We start from the raw sequence: 13,042 nt of genomic DNA, 5'->3' as shown, positions 1-13,042 counted from the left end.
ATATTGATGATCCGCCTATTTGGTCATTTTGAGAAATAAGGCTTTAAAGTTTTACTTCGGTCCCCGAGAGCCCAAATTAGCCCTGTGAACTAGGGGGGGGGGGGAGGTTAGGGGCAGGGGAGGGGTATATTTAAAGGTTTTACATAAATGTTTCATTGAACACCCGAATACACACCAGTCATAGAAATGTTAACCAAGTATAAGGAGCGTATAAGATGGTAGAAGCAACAATGTTCAGGACCATGATGCAAAATTGTCATAACTACACATTTTTAAAGCGTTTGTGTAAAGTATCATTAAAATGTACTGAATTGAATCCATTTTGTGAGTACTTTTAGACTGTAAACAATGGTTGCTATGGGTGTTGCTATGTTGAAATATAGCTAGAAGTGTTCAGATTTCTTAATTTAAACGTAAATTCAGGAGTAATTAGAGGAAAATCATTTCAGAATACGATTTACAAATGGACAGGAGTGTTGAATCTTCATGTTCCAAAAAAATGTTTTTTTGGTGAAAATTTTATTTCTGAGAGTATAAGACCCCCTTAATATAAAGTGGACTGTTGGAATGCGCAACGACCTTACTGCGTTTGTTGTAGACAGCCTTTAGCTCTCTTTTGTCTATTTTACTGACAGCTAATAAGGTAAGTAAAGCTGCTTCAATAAGCAACAATACGTTTGCGCTATTTTACCCTGTCCCAGGAAAGAACCAAATTACCGGCTGGACTATATTGATCATGCTCAGATCACCACGGGAACGGTTAGTTTTAACACTTAGTGAAACGACAACTTTGATGGTAGCCTGCGAACAGGCTCCGGTGAGCCCGAACGAAGCGATCGCTTTGCCCTCCGAATTCTTCTGTTTCGCGTTCGCCGAAATTTTTTCCGTCCTCGCCGGGAGCCTGTTCGCAGGCTACTTTGATGGTAGATTTTGCCACACGCTATGCCTGGAAGGGCCAATATCACGTCATCCTTCGGTAGTTTTTAAACATGCGTATTAAAATGCGCATATTTGATGAGTCTGTCTTAATTGATCGACATGGCGTCTAGATCTTGGAATTCTTTCGTTGCTCCGTCCGTACCGGGACGCTGTACTTGTTAACTTGTGTACGACTTCTCGAAGACAAAGATTGCAACATGTATCACTGACCTATCACTTATTGAAGGTAAGACAAATGGATCTTTTACGGTGATACAGTATTTTCTACATTAATTTGTTTACCTCAGTCTCCCTTGAAGTTACATCAGATATGGATAGATGTTTCATCTCTAGTTTTCTCTAGCTCTCTGAACGGGTAAATATTTTTATGTGTAGCATGCTGCTGAGGTCTGTTCTTGATCTGCTCGACAGTTAAGATGTGAAACTTAAATTGAATAGGTTTCATCTGGAAAATACTGAGTATCAGTTGACTCCTTAGCCCGGCGGAACGAGATCATTTTCAAGAGCGAGACGACATTTCGTTTTTAGCTCGCTCTTGTGGTTGAAAGATGAACCTTCAAGTTCCAACGACAGCTGTAATCGTCGATTGCTAAAACGAAGATGCCGGACTTCAGATCAATGGAATGAACTGAGTAAAATTTTACCGCAGATTGTGTGAGCGAAACGAATTAAGTCTTGCGACCTTTTATTTGTATTAAATTCAACAACTTTCGAAATATTTCTCTTTCCAGTCTGGTAAAGAGTTAAAACAGCTTAGCTGCGAGTTTACGCGTGGAGCATATGATAAAAGCAAAAGTTACAGTCTGAGTTTCCGAGGTCTGAGTTTTCGAGACACGCCGTGACGCTTGAAGTGTAAGCAAAAGACAAAGTTAGCGTGATTAGTGAATCTCAAATTAATGTTTCTTTTTATAAACAGTGACGTCATTCTAAATGGCGTGCACCAAAATCACCCTTGCGTGGCCTGTCTTGTGGTTGGCAAAAGAGCTTGGGAGCGGGTGAAATGCTTTTCTTACGATCAAATCTTCAAGTCGTTTGAAATTTTCAAGTTTTACACCTAAATAGTGAAGCGTATTACTCAATAAACATATATTGTATTGTATTGTAGCAGACTAGCAGTAATCAAAGATTATGACAGAGTGTTCGACGCCTACAGCTTTCATTGTTATTATTATTACTATTACTATTATTATTATTACTATTATTATTATTATTATTATTATCATTATTCGCAATAACGCAAGGGAAACAATACTTACAATACAATTACAAACAGTACACTCTTTAGACTACTTACAGCACTATACTCAGCTTACATTATATTGCGCCAACTATTTACATCATAATTTAAATTACAATGCCTACACGACTTACAGTACACTACTAACAAATACAATAGCGACAAGGGGTAAAGAAAAAAGATGAAAAATAGATAATCATCATTACAGCTTTAGGTTGTACTATACAAGCATCAAAAACAGACCAAAGGCATGTGGTACATTATAGATAAAATGAACTATGCACCTGACAGGGGATTAGAAATAGACAAATGGGTCAAATGGGTAAAAGATAAATACAGATAGGTATAGAAAATACAATCTAAAATATTAATTAAATCCTCACATATCCTACAAGAGGTTTCCATTTCTTTGTGCCTGCACTTTTTATTGCTATTTTGTATTGTGATTTTACTGTGCATATGAAATGCGTAAGGTTTGGATGATCTTCTTTTGTTTTAGCAAGCCATATGTGATATCGTGATTTCATTAGCTGACTTTCAACGGCTATTACTGAAATCAACATATTTATATGAACAACATCAGTTTTACGGCCAGATATAACACAATGACAGAGTCCAGTATTTATCTGTGGATTTGACTTTCTTGTTCTATGGTTAGCAAGTGGAGGTCTATTCTATAAATATACGAAAATTGCATTTTGTTGACGCATTGCGTGATAACCTGTGATCATACACTCCCTCCCTCCCTGCATCTTAGTTGCGTGACGGCGCAGGTTTCCGTAGACTCACAAGTTTAATAGAACTAAAATATTTACATTTGCCTTCAAACTTCACGCTAAACATCTCTTTTTCACTTTAACTGGTAATGTTTAAGCATACGAGGTAACTTGTGAAAATATATTTTCTTTGCATACAGTATTCACGAATATTCGCGAACATATGCACTCCCGTGCTCGTTTATTGTAAGGGGAAAAAACTCCGTGCGACTGGCTCTCCACACGCAACCACAAACGTGTCCGCCATTGCTCTAGCTGAGACGACATTTCATTGGCCGAATACCGTCACGTGTCAGACATCATCCCATACACCAAACTTGGCATCTAATCAATTTTATTATAAAATGACTTTTTTACTTTAATATATTGCGAAAAAGAACGGTTTCTAATTGTGTCGAAAACTCAAAAGTATAGTTAAGTAGTCAGAGACAATCCATAACTGAACCAATCAAAACTCCTAGCAATTACATGAAGCTGACGCTAAGCGGGAGGAACGTGTGTGAACGAGTCACGGTTGGTTTTGGTTTTACTTCTGATTGGATGAGAAAGTGTTTTTTTCAGCCAATCACTTAACGTAGTAATGCAAAACCAAAACAAATGCGGATAACTTTCGACACTCAAGCGAGAGTCTTGTTCTTGCCACTCGAACATAAAATTCTTATCTTCTCGCCACCGTGCAATATCCTATATTTATTATATGGCAGGGTAGTCTTGAGGTAAATTCGAGCCTTCTGATTGGTTCTTTCTTGGTCGGGATTTCGCCAGACGGACCGTTTCCACGGAAACGGTCATAAGCTGTGTATTTTTTGTTTTCAAAAGGCGGCACAATCAAAATTTGCAACTAAAACTACGAAAAGAAAACTTGTAAATACTCTTATCCTTCGCAAAGAAACTACCTAAAAGACCGATATTTTACAGAGCTTACAACATGGACGAGGAAGACGAATATTTATCAAGCAAATTTTATTATCCTGAAGACGGCTACTGATATGAACACTCTTCTCCGCTACGTGGAAGCTAACGGTATGACAAATGAAAGAATTGAAAGCCTACCTGCGTTGGAGCTTGATCGCCTTTTGTCCAATTTTTTTTTTGAACACACGCAGTAAAAATGGAGAAAAGTACGAACTACCAACAATTTCCAGTTTCCAGCGCTTTATACAGCGATACTTAACTGAGAAAGAATATCCATTCAACATTCTCAAGGACAATGAGTTGGAAAAATCGAAAAGCGTAGTAGCTGCGGAGCGCAAGTCACCGGTTCACGAGCACGGCAACGGAACTGAACATGCCACAAGCCGCTTAGGCGACTGACGAAAACGAAGAAGATGCTCTTTTTGAAGCGGGTGAATTCGGCGTGTTTGCACATTTCTGTTAGTTATAAAATTGTCTTGAAGTCTTGTTTATATTCAACATGATTTACGTTCAATGAATTTGTTTTCAAACTCGTGGTAGCTTGTTCTTTCTGAGTTGCTCGCGTCATCAACGACACGTTACGGCGGAAGCGCCTTGAATTCATGTGATCGGAGGTGCGTTCTAACAGAAAACAAACAAACATGGCGCAAAGGCCGTATAATAAACTACTTACTAACCCAGCTAGCTCGAGCCGTACTGAAGAATATTGGCCCTCGGTCGTTTTTGTACGGACCTCGCTGCGCTCGGTCCATACTGCCATGACCTCGGGCCAATAATCCCCGGTGCGGCTGTCGCGCTCAGTTAGTAAGAGGTTAATTTCGTGATTTTTAGCCTTTTTAGAAGTTAAAGTATCAGGAAAAGTGCTTATTTAAATGTTTGCTTGACACTTTAGATAAGCAGTCGCTTAGATAGCCAAAGTAAGTTGCAGATGTTCACACTACTTTCCGGCCGCCATGTTGGTGTACCGCGGAGGCACACCAACATGGCGGCTCCATACTGGGCTCTGTAAATTTGTGCAAATATTTCGACGAATGATCACGAATATTTGAAGTTTGGGAAAACGTACAGACCTAATGCCTTCTTTATCTCCTATAACATCATAATTTCTTGACTTTATACTCTGAATGGTTTTCGAATTATTTTTTATTGCATGACAGTGCTACCCAAGAATGTGATATCGATAAACATGAATTTTGTTCTGATTAACACATAGATTCCATGTGTCCGTGCGTCTGCTTAGTAATAGATCACCGATGACGTCAAAATGTTGTGTAAGAACATCAGTGGCACACACGGCTATCGCCTCGTTTACCACTTTTTTGTTCTTACCACATTTTGACGTCTTCTGTGATCTTTTTCAGAACAGACGCACGGCAACATGGAATCTATTTGTTAGTCTCGCTCAAATACCGACTGAGACTGTTCGAGTATTTTTTCTGAGTCATTTTCTAAAAAGAAACGGCTTTTTCTTTCTTCTTCCTGCTTCTCGTACCTGTTTAATTCCTCGACAAGAATTTTTTTGGAACTTATCTTTCGCTCAGTCACGTAAAATATTATCTAAATTCTCAAAACTTTCCGCTATTTTAAAACAGAGGGAAAAACGTAATGATGACGTCAAACGTGCGTCTGTCCTCTAATAGATTATAGGCGAGAACCGATCAAAATGCGAGAATAGTTTGGGCTATTATACGATAGGAAATAGACCGTTTCAAGAGATTGACCGTTTTCCATATATTAAAGTGAGGCGTAGAGGACACAAACAGAGGAAATTGAATGACCATGTTTATTAAATTTCTTTTGTTTGTGTCCTCTAGGCCTCATCATCAAGCTGAATTTTAATGTATCGAAAGTGGCCTATTGGAGTGCATATTACGTTTGTTGTAGACAGCCTTTAGCTCTCTTTTGTCTATTTTACTGACAGCTGACAAGTTAAACAAAACTGCTCCAATAAGCAATAATACGTTTATGCTATTTTATCCTTTGCCAGGAAAGAACCAATTTACTCTAGAATATATCGATCATGCTCAGATCACCAGGGGAAAGCTAGTTTGAACAATTAGTGAAACGACAAATTTGATGGTAGATTTTGCACGTCGCTGGCGCCATGCCTGGGTGTGCCAATGTCACGCCATGCTTCGGTAGTTTGATTAGTCTGTTTTAATTGATCGACATGGCGTCCAGATGAAGATATGATTTATCATCGCAGTTACGCTCACTCGCTTGTAGGCTCACTTGCATGACGTCTAGATCTTAGTAACTGTTTCGTAGCTCAATCCGGACCGGAACGTTGTGCTTGCTAACTTGTGTACGATTTCTCGAAGACAAAGATTGCAACATGTATCACTGATCTATCACTTAATGAAGGTAAGACAAATGGATCTTTTACGAAGATACAGTATTTTCTACATTTATGTGCTCCGCGTCGTGGCCATACTGAATTTGTTTATTGACCTCAGTCTGCCTTGAAGTTACATCAGATATAGATAGATGTTTCATCTGTAGTTTTCGCTAGCTCTCTGAACGGGTAAATATTGTTATGTATGGCATGTTGCTGAGGTCTTTTCTTGATCTGCTCGACAGTTTAGATGTAAAACTTATATTGAATAGGTTTCATCTGAAACCTGCTGAGTTTAGTCGACTCTGAATGCAGCGGAATGAGAGTGTCGCAGCCTATTCATTTTAAAGAGCAATCCGACATTTCTTTTTCTCGCTCTTGTTGTTGAAAGATCAACCTTCAAGTTCCAAGAATCATGAAGAAAAGCCAAGGCAAGGGGAGAATTTGCCGATATTCATAACCATAAAAAAGCCAACAGTTAGCAGTCAAGTGAAAGTCCGATAACCATGGTGGCCACCTGTCTATCTGTATCATCGTGTAACACATTGTAGTGAGAATTACCTGAAGTTGTAAGTAGTTAATATTTACGAGCAGAATAACTGACTGCCTATGATGGAATAGCCTAGAACAACAATTAGCTCATTGGCAGCCAACAGGAGTTTAGGATTATTACACGAAATATTAGATCACTTGTTTAGAGTCTAGCATAAATACAGGTGTTTTGTAAATTGTTCCTGGGTTACGCCCCCGGTGGTGGGACGCCGGATACCACTATCCCGTATTGGTTACATTCGGGTTACGTTTTGAGTACGTTAGTGGATTAAACTCTACCCAAGTAACTGCGTATTCTCTGTCTTCCCGTTGGTTTGTTTTGCTGTAACAGATCCCGAAACCTCTAAGAGTCTGAGAAACTCCGTCGCTGCAAGCGTTTCCCTCTGGATTGTTGTAACAAGGATAACAACTTAAGCGGCCCAAAAATCTGTTATCACACCAATGCAGATTGTAAATCGTCGGTTGGTAAAACATGCCAGACTTCAGATCAATGGAATGAACTTACTTTGTAAATGCTCAGGCTCTGGCAGGCTCTGGACGGAAATGACTAAATTTCGGAAGGAAAAGTGTGGTCGAATATTAGACAGAAGTTAATCGTATGAAAGGCACTCTAGAAGCTGTACATCTTTGTCGAATTTGCGTAGGAACCCTTTGAATGGATGGTTTCACGGTTCGACGCATGGCTGTATTATTTATTTGCCTGCGCATGCTTTTTGGCACAGGCCCAGTTTTCCATTGTTTATGAAGCAATCGTAAACAAGTTACCTGATTGCACATGCAAATAGCCGTAAAATCATCAACCGTAGAATAAATCGTACGAGTCAACACTAAATTCAACGGTCGACAGCGTGGGTAAAACCTACTGAATTCTTCTGAGAATTTTGGTAGTCCGTCATTCTGCCACGACTAACTACAGCGTGTGATTACTGAACCACATCTAAATGGGGTTTCCAAAGCGATAACATTGATAATACAGACATGCGCCGAACCGTGCAACCCTCCCTTTAACCGCGAATTGTGCTCGAGGTCTTCCGGCGATCTTTTATTTGTATTAATTGGAAAAGAGTTAGAAGAGCTTAGCAACGAGCTTATACGTAACGCATTATGAGAGCAAAAGGTAGCCTTTGACGCCTGAAAAGTAAGAAAAGGACAAAGTTACCATGATTCGCGAGTAAATAAAGAAAGCTGTAGCTATGTTTTGACGTCAGTTTCAATCTCGTATACCAAAATCACTCTTGTGCGGCCTGTAATGACCTTGCAAACGGATGAAACCTTCGCTTAATTAAGGTCAGATTTCCAAATCATTTGAAATTTTTAATTTTTAATTAAAAATTTGCACCTTCAATAAAGTTAGTTAATTCTCTTTAAAATGTTCACTTTTCCTTTGTAAATTGGAATCTCTGTAAACAAGCACACTCACGGAAATTTTGTTATCTTTATGAAAAGTCTGTACATTTTAGCACATGTGCGCCTTTCAGATCGCATAAAATGTCCATGAAATGTTGCTATTCTTCTTACAACTTTTTTGTAAAATTTACGGAGATTGTATAGCATATGAACAAATCTCTGTAAAATCAGCATATTTTCTCTAAAAAGAGCGGGAGAAAAATCTCTAAAATCGAAAACATAAAATCTCCTTGTTTTATCTGTAGTAACTGAATTAAAATGATAGCATAAAAAGTTATTAAAATCTACACAAATAAACCACCCAAAATGCCACAGAAACGTACACATAATGTCTGTAAAATGTATGCATTTATTGACATAAACCTCTGCAAAATGTCCACATTTTCTTGTGTAATCAGCTTGTACAACGGAAAAGGGTGTAAAAAGCCACGAGACATAATCTTAATAACATCTCTGTGAAAAGCAAGTGAAACTTTGCATAATATCTTAGTATAATGTCACAAATAAACTACACAACTGGTCCCACAAAACTACACATAATGTCTGTAAAATCAGCCTGTACGACGTAAAATAGGAAACCATAACATAATCTCATTACAATAAACGTTCTGTGCAACGTAAACTAAGGATTGCAGTGGGAGGTACACAAAAAAAATGTAACCTCTGTTCCTTTGAGTTTCACATAAATTATAAAGTTCACTATTACGTAACTGATTGAGATTTATGCTGCCACATACTGTGTCAATATTTTGACAACAATGAAAAGAACACAGGAAAGTAGATACAAACTCAAACTGGAACAAAATGCATCAATTCCAAACTGGTAACATGAACTTCGGAATCCTCGCAAGTATTTTTGATTTCAGAGATATTCCTAAGATAATTGACCGCAGTGTAATTTGGCAATATCATTTCGTTAATGAAGGTCTATTAAAGGGTCTTAAACTAATACATGCTAGTCCACCTTGATGTTCATATTGCATGCTATTGTTGTATTACTTCGGTATTAATAATAGCTGATTTAAAACATTACATATAACAGATGACAACGCGATCAAACTTCCATTCTGCAATATCAACCATCGATAATAGGGTGAAAGCTTCCCACGCAGTCACCTCAAGAGCCACAGCTGGAGTTGCTTAAAAAAATGGGCTCTCATTAACAACCATGGATTGAAACAATAGAACCTGGGGCCCGTTTCTCGAAGGTCCCGAGAAGTGTTCGCACCCGGAAAGCCATAGCAAAATCTCGAACCTTATGATTACATAGCTGTTTTATTCGCATGCTCTTAATGTGAACAGAGGTTTTCTTCATACAAGAAGTTTCAGGCGTTTACACTTCTCCGTTTTTAAATACAGATGAACTAAAAATGGCTTTATGGGCCCGAAAAGTTTCCGGGCCTTTCGAGAAACGGGCTCCTGATCTCTTATGTGGACTTTTAGCATAAAGCCTGGGACGTACGTGTAAATGACCATTCATGGAATTCTCTGCAATTATATATATTCTAAAACTAGTTACCCTAGATATATGGAAGAGATTCTTGGATTAACAGCTAAGGCAGCAACTACATAATGTACAAGCTTGAGATTGAAAACTGCAAATCTCTCATTTGGATGATGAAAATGTTTCACACTCTTTTACTGGCTGCAATACAAGAGCTTAAAAATATAACCAATTAGATTAGCTGGTACTTCCCAACGTGGTCATGGTTGATAAACAAGAATATCCTTACAAGAGGTTTTAATTGCAGAGTTTGTGAAAATTCAAAACGAGTTCAAAATAGTGGTTGTAACTACCTGTAGGTCAGAAACAGATGGCAACAATTTTTAGATAAATGTAGACACATTCGAGCCTTAGGACAGCTCATTTGGTCCCAGAAAAACCATAATTCTAGACTCATGCGAACTGCTTTACCAAACAGCCGCTGATAATCAAACCTATATATGAGGGAACCTCTCTTGGCTGTTTCGCATTTCTTACTGTATTATTGCAATTCAAGCTGTTTTACATTGTGGTAAATAACATCCAATTTAAAATAATTTAAAGCTGGAGAAACATGGTGACAAGATTGTACATTTTGGTATCAACCTTGTCATCTAAGGAACTCAACTGAGAAATCCCCTGTATTTTAAGAATTAAAATAATTGTTTGGAAGATCTCTCAATATGGAAATGAATAATTATACAAACCCTCCTCTGTAACAACTTTTGATCACCTTCCCATTTCATCTTGCATGGAATATCTTTAATTCTTGACATTACCAAGCGGCTCGTGCAATTTCAGGTTTTTGAAAAACTCACTCATGCAAATCAATTCCAAATTGAAACTCGAAACCGTATGATTACCTATACTAAAAGCGGTTTCAGGAAGGTTTGGTTTCATTGTTTTCCAGTGTTTTTGACGGGCGGCGATGAGAAATATTCGTTTGCCAGCTATCAAACATGCACTATACTGAAGTGAAATCTGAAGGCGATGGAAGCTTTTGAAGCAAACTTATGGCTATACATGTTCCTTCGGCGCGACGTGATTTCAACATCACATACCTCCACGGGAAACAAACACTAAGACCACGTCGTCCCGCGGGATACAGGGAAATTTGCATATGTGACTATGAAGAACAAAAAAAAGAAACTCGACCGAAACTTCGACGCGGTCTGCCCCAGGCATCCCGCGTAGCAGGTGGCTGATGTGACCATGAAGGCCCTTCCCCATGAACGATAAATAGACAACTCAAACATGACACAATCCCTAACCTGCTATCAGACTTTTTATTTTTGGCGAACGCCGAAAAAAAAAGGACACCTGATCGCAGGTTAGACAATCCGCAGGCGCAATCGCCCTTGGCCTGTCTAATTAAGGACGTTCGCGCGAAAATTTCTGAAACTTTTACCACTTGTAAGATGATGAGTTAGTTATGTCAGAAAAGTAAAAAAAAGGGGAGGTCACCGACTTCGTTTTGGAGAACATGCCCGGAAGAACACCCTAAATCTGAAAAAATCGGGCTTCGTTAACGAATAAGGCCACAGTGTCTGTAAGCCCAAAAATATTGCAATTAGATCTTCGAAGTGAAATGTTCTCTGCCAAATATTGTTTAAGTGGACCTATTAAGTGAATTTAGCCAACTGGTGAGGTTCCTTAAAGAACAAGTTCGCATTTATCGACCATAGTTTCACGCGCCATGCAGCCGGAAGATGGCAGGATTCGATGTTCCGTACACAGAAATCTTGAATTTTTTTTATCTTCCCACATTCATTTTTTGTTCATTTTTGGACAATGTGGAGATAATTGCAAATAAAATCTGTTTCTGGAAACAAAAATAGGGGTCGCTGAACATCCAAGATCGTTAAATCCAAGCAAAGCTTTAGCAATGTCCATCTGCCCTGTCATTGTTCATTTTAGTACTTAGCGCGAGCGCTCGATGTATGACTTTGCGTGTGAATTTGCATGCGCAGTAAGGATGCGCAGAAACAATTAGCGCGAACGTCAATATGAGGACAAAAAGCAAAACTGACATTGAATTTTCTCGCATTTCCTTCGGTGAATTTTTTTTTTTTAATTCGGCGCAGTTGTAACCACATACAATTCCTATAAAATACCCATTTGTTTAAAAAAATCTCTCAGAGCTAATCTAGTATATTTAGAAGAATGACAAATTGCAGGATATTGGAAAAACCGTCTGAACAACCTTGACTTTCTACTAATTCAAAATGTCAGGCAATATCATCTCCATGATGTGGCAATGCATGAACAAATTTCACCGATGGAAAGTATAGATATTAAGGAGTTTAGGCCAAAATAAGGAATATATCTGCCTGTATTAGATGGGCTGTGGCCATGGTAACGGCCTTAATCCAAAAGTTGACAACCAAAAAAATAAGCCTTATTTTAACGGTATCCATACTGGTAAATCTCTGGAGGGAAAACTTTAAGAGAAATTTACTAAGTTTTCTTTTCTAAACGCGCTCAATAGGGAGGATGTTCTTAAATACTCTATTGAGCCACCCTAAGAGGCTGTCGGCGTAAGAACGGATAAGGCAAATTTCGGACAATGGCCAACTGGCATCATTTTTTCAGTGAAAGTCAACCATTTTATCCAACGTACAAATATCACATTTATTTGGATTATTTCGCTTTTTTGCGAGACGGTTTTCAAGGTGACCTGAAAACCGGCTAATTTGACTTGGGAGACTCTGAAATTTAGCTAGAAATGTCGGACGTTGCCAAAACACAGTTTTTTTATTCCAGCAGGCTGATTGTTTTACATGCAAAAGTTTCACCTTTCTTCGGATATTTTAAAGGTTTAACAATTATATTCTGTCGAAGTTTGACGGAGTTATGATTTTTTTAAAATACTTCCTGCCGAACTCCGGAATGTGCGAAGCTTGACATACCTATAGTTAAAAGCTATTTTCTCAAATGTGGGACCTGATCTAGGATCGAGTCTATGATAACTCAAAATTGCTAACATCAATGTAAAACTGTATAGAATAAAATTTGTGGGCACTCTCCACTGTGCGCCGTACAGAGCTCCACGAACTTGCCAAATATTGATCGTAAACAAAGATTACAACGGTCGCACCTGTAACAAATATTCATGAACCGCAAACGCTTGGAAATAAAATAACCACCTCTACAGGTCAGCCGAATGAAGGTAGATTTTTCTCGAAACAACGGCTAAACCGAGGAAAATCTCATTTTAAATCCACAATTTGACCTGTAGCGGTGGTTATTTTATTTCCAAGCGTTTGCGGTTCATGAATATTGGTTACAGGTGCACGTAGGGGAAATGTCACGAACGCTTGAATCCGACCTACTAGCTCTTAATGCGAACTGAAAGCATTTAAACTCGATTTAAAATTTAACTCGTCGATCATAACATA

General features: G+C 38.5%; 1 protein-coding gene across 1 annotated transcript in view; it reads left to right on the top strand.

Moving 5' to 3' along the window:
* Nucleotides 1–551: 551 nt before the first annotated feature.
* LOC145501648 (uncharacterized) overlaps nucleotides 552–13,042 on the top strand; it is an 84,521-nt gene continuing 72,030 nt past the window's right edge. The window contains exon 1 of the mRNA XM_081481076.1: nucleotides 552–1,165. The gene's annotated coding sequence lies outside the window, so the exon portion shown is untranslated. The remainder of the gene's footprint in view (nucleotides 1,166–13,042) is intronic.

This window comes from Orbicella franksi, chromosome 10 (genome assembly GCF_964199315.1).
Source record: "Orbicella franksi chromosome 10, jaOrbFran1.1, whole genome shotgun sequence".
Taxonomy (NCBI): domain Eukaryota; kingdom Metazoa; phylum Cnidaria; class Anthozoa; order Scleractinia; family Merulinidae; genus Orbicella; species Orbicella franksi.
The sequence above is the reverse complement of the archived record's forward strand: the minus strand, read 5'-3'. Positions and strand labels throughout refer to the sequence as shown.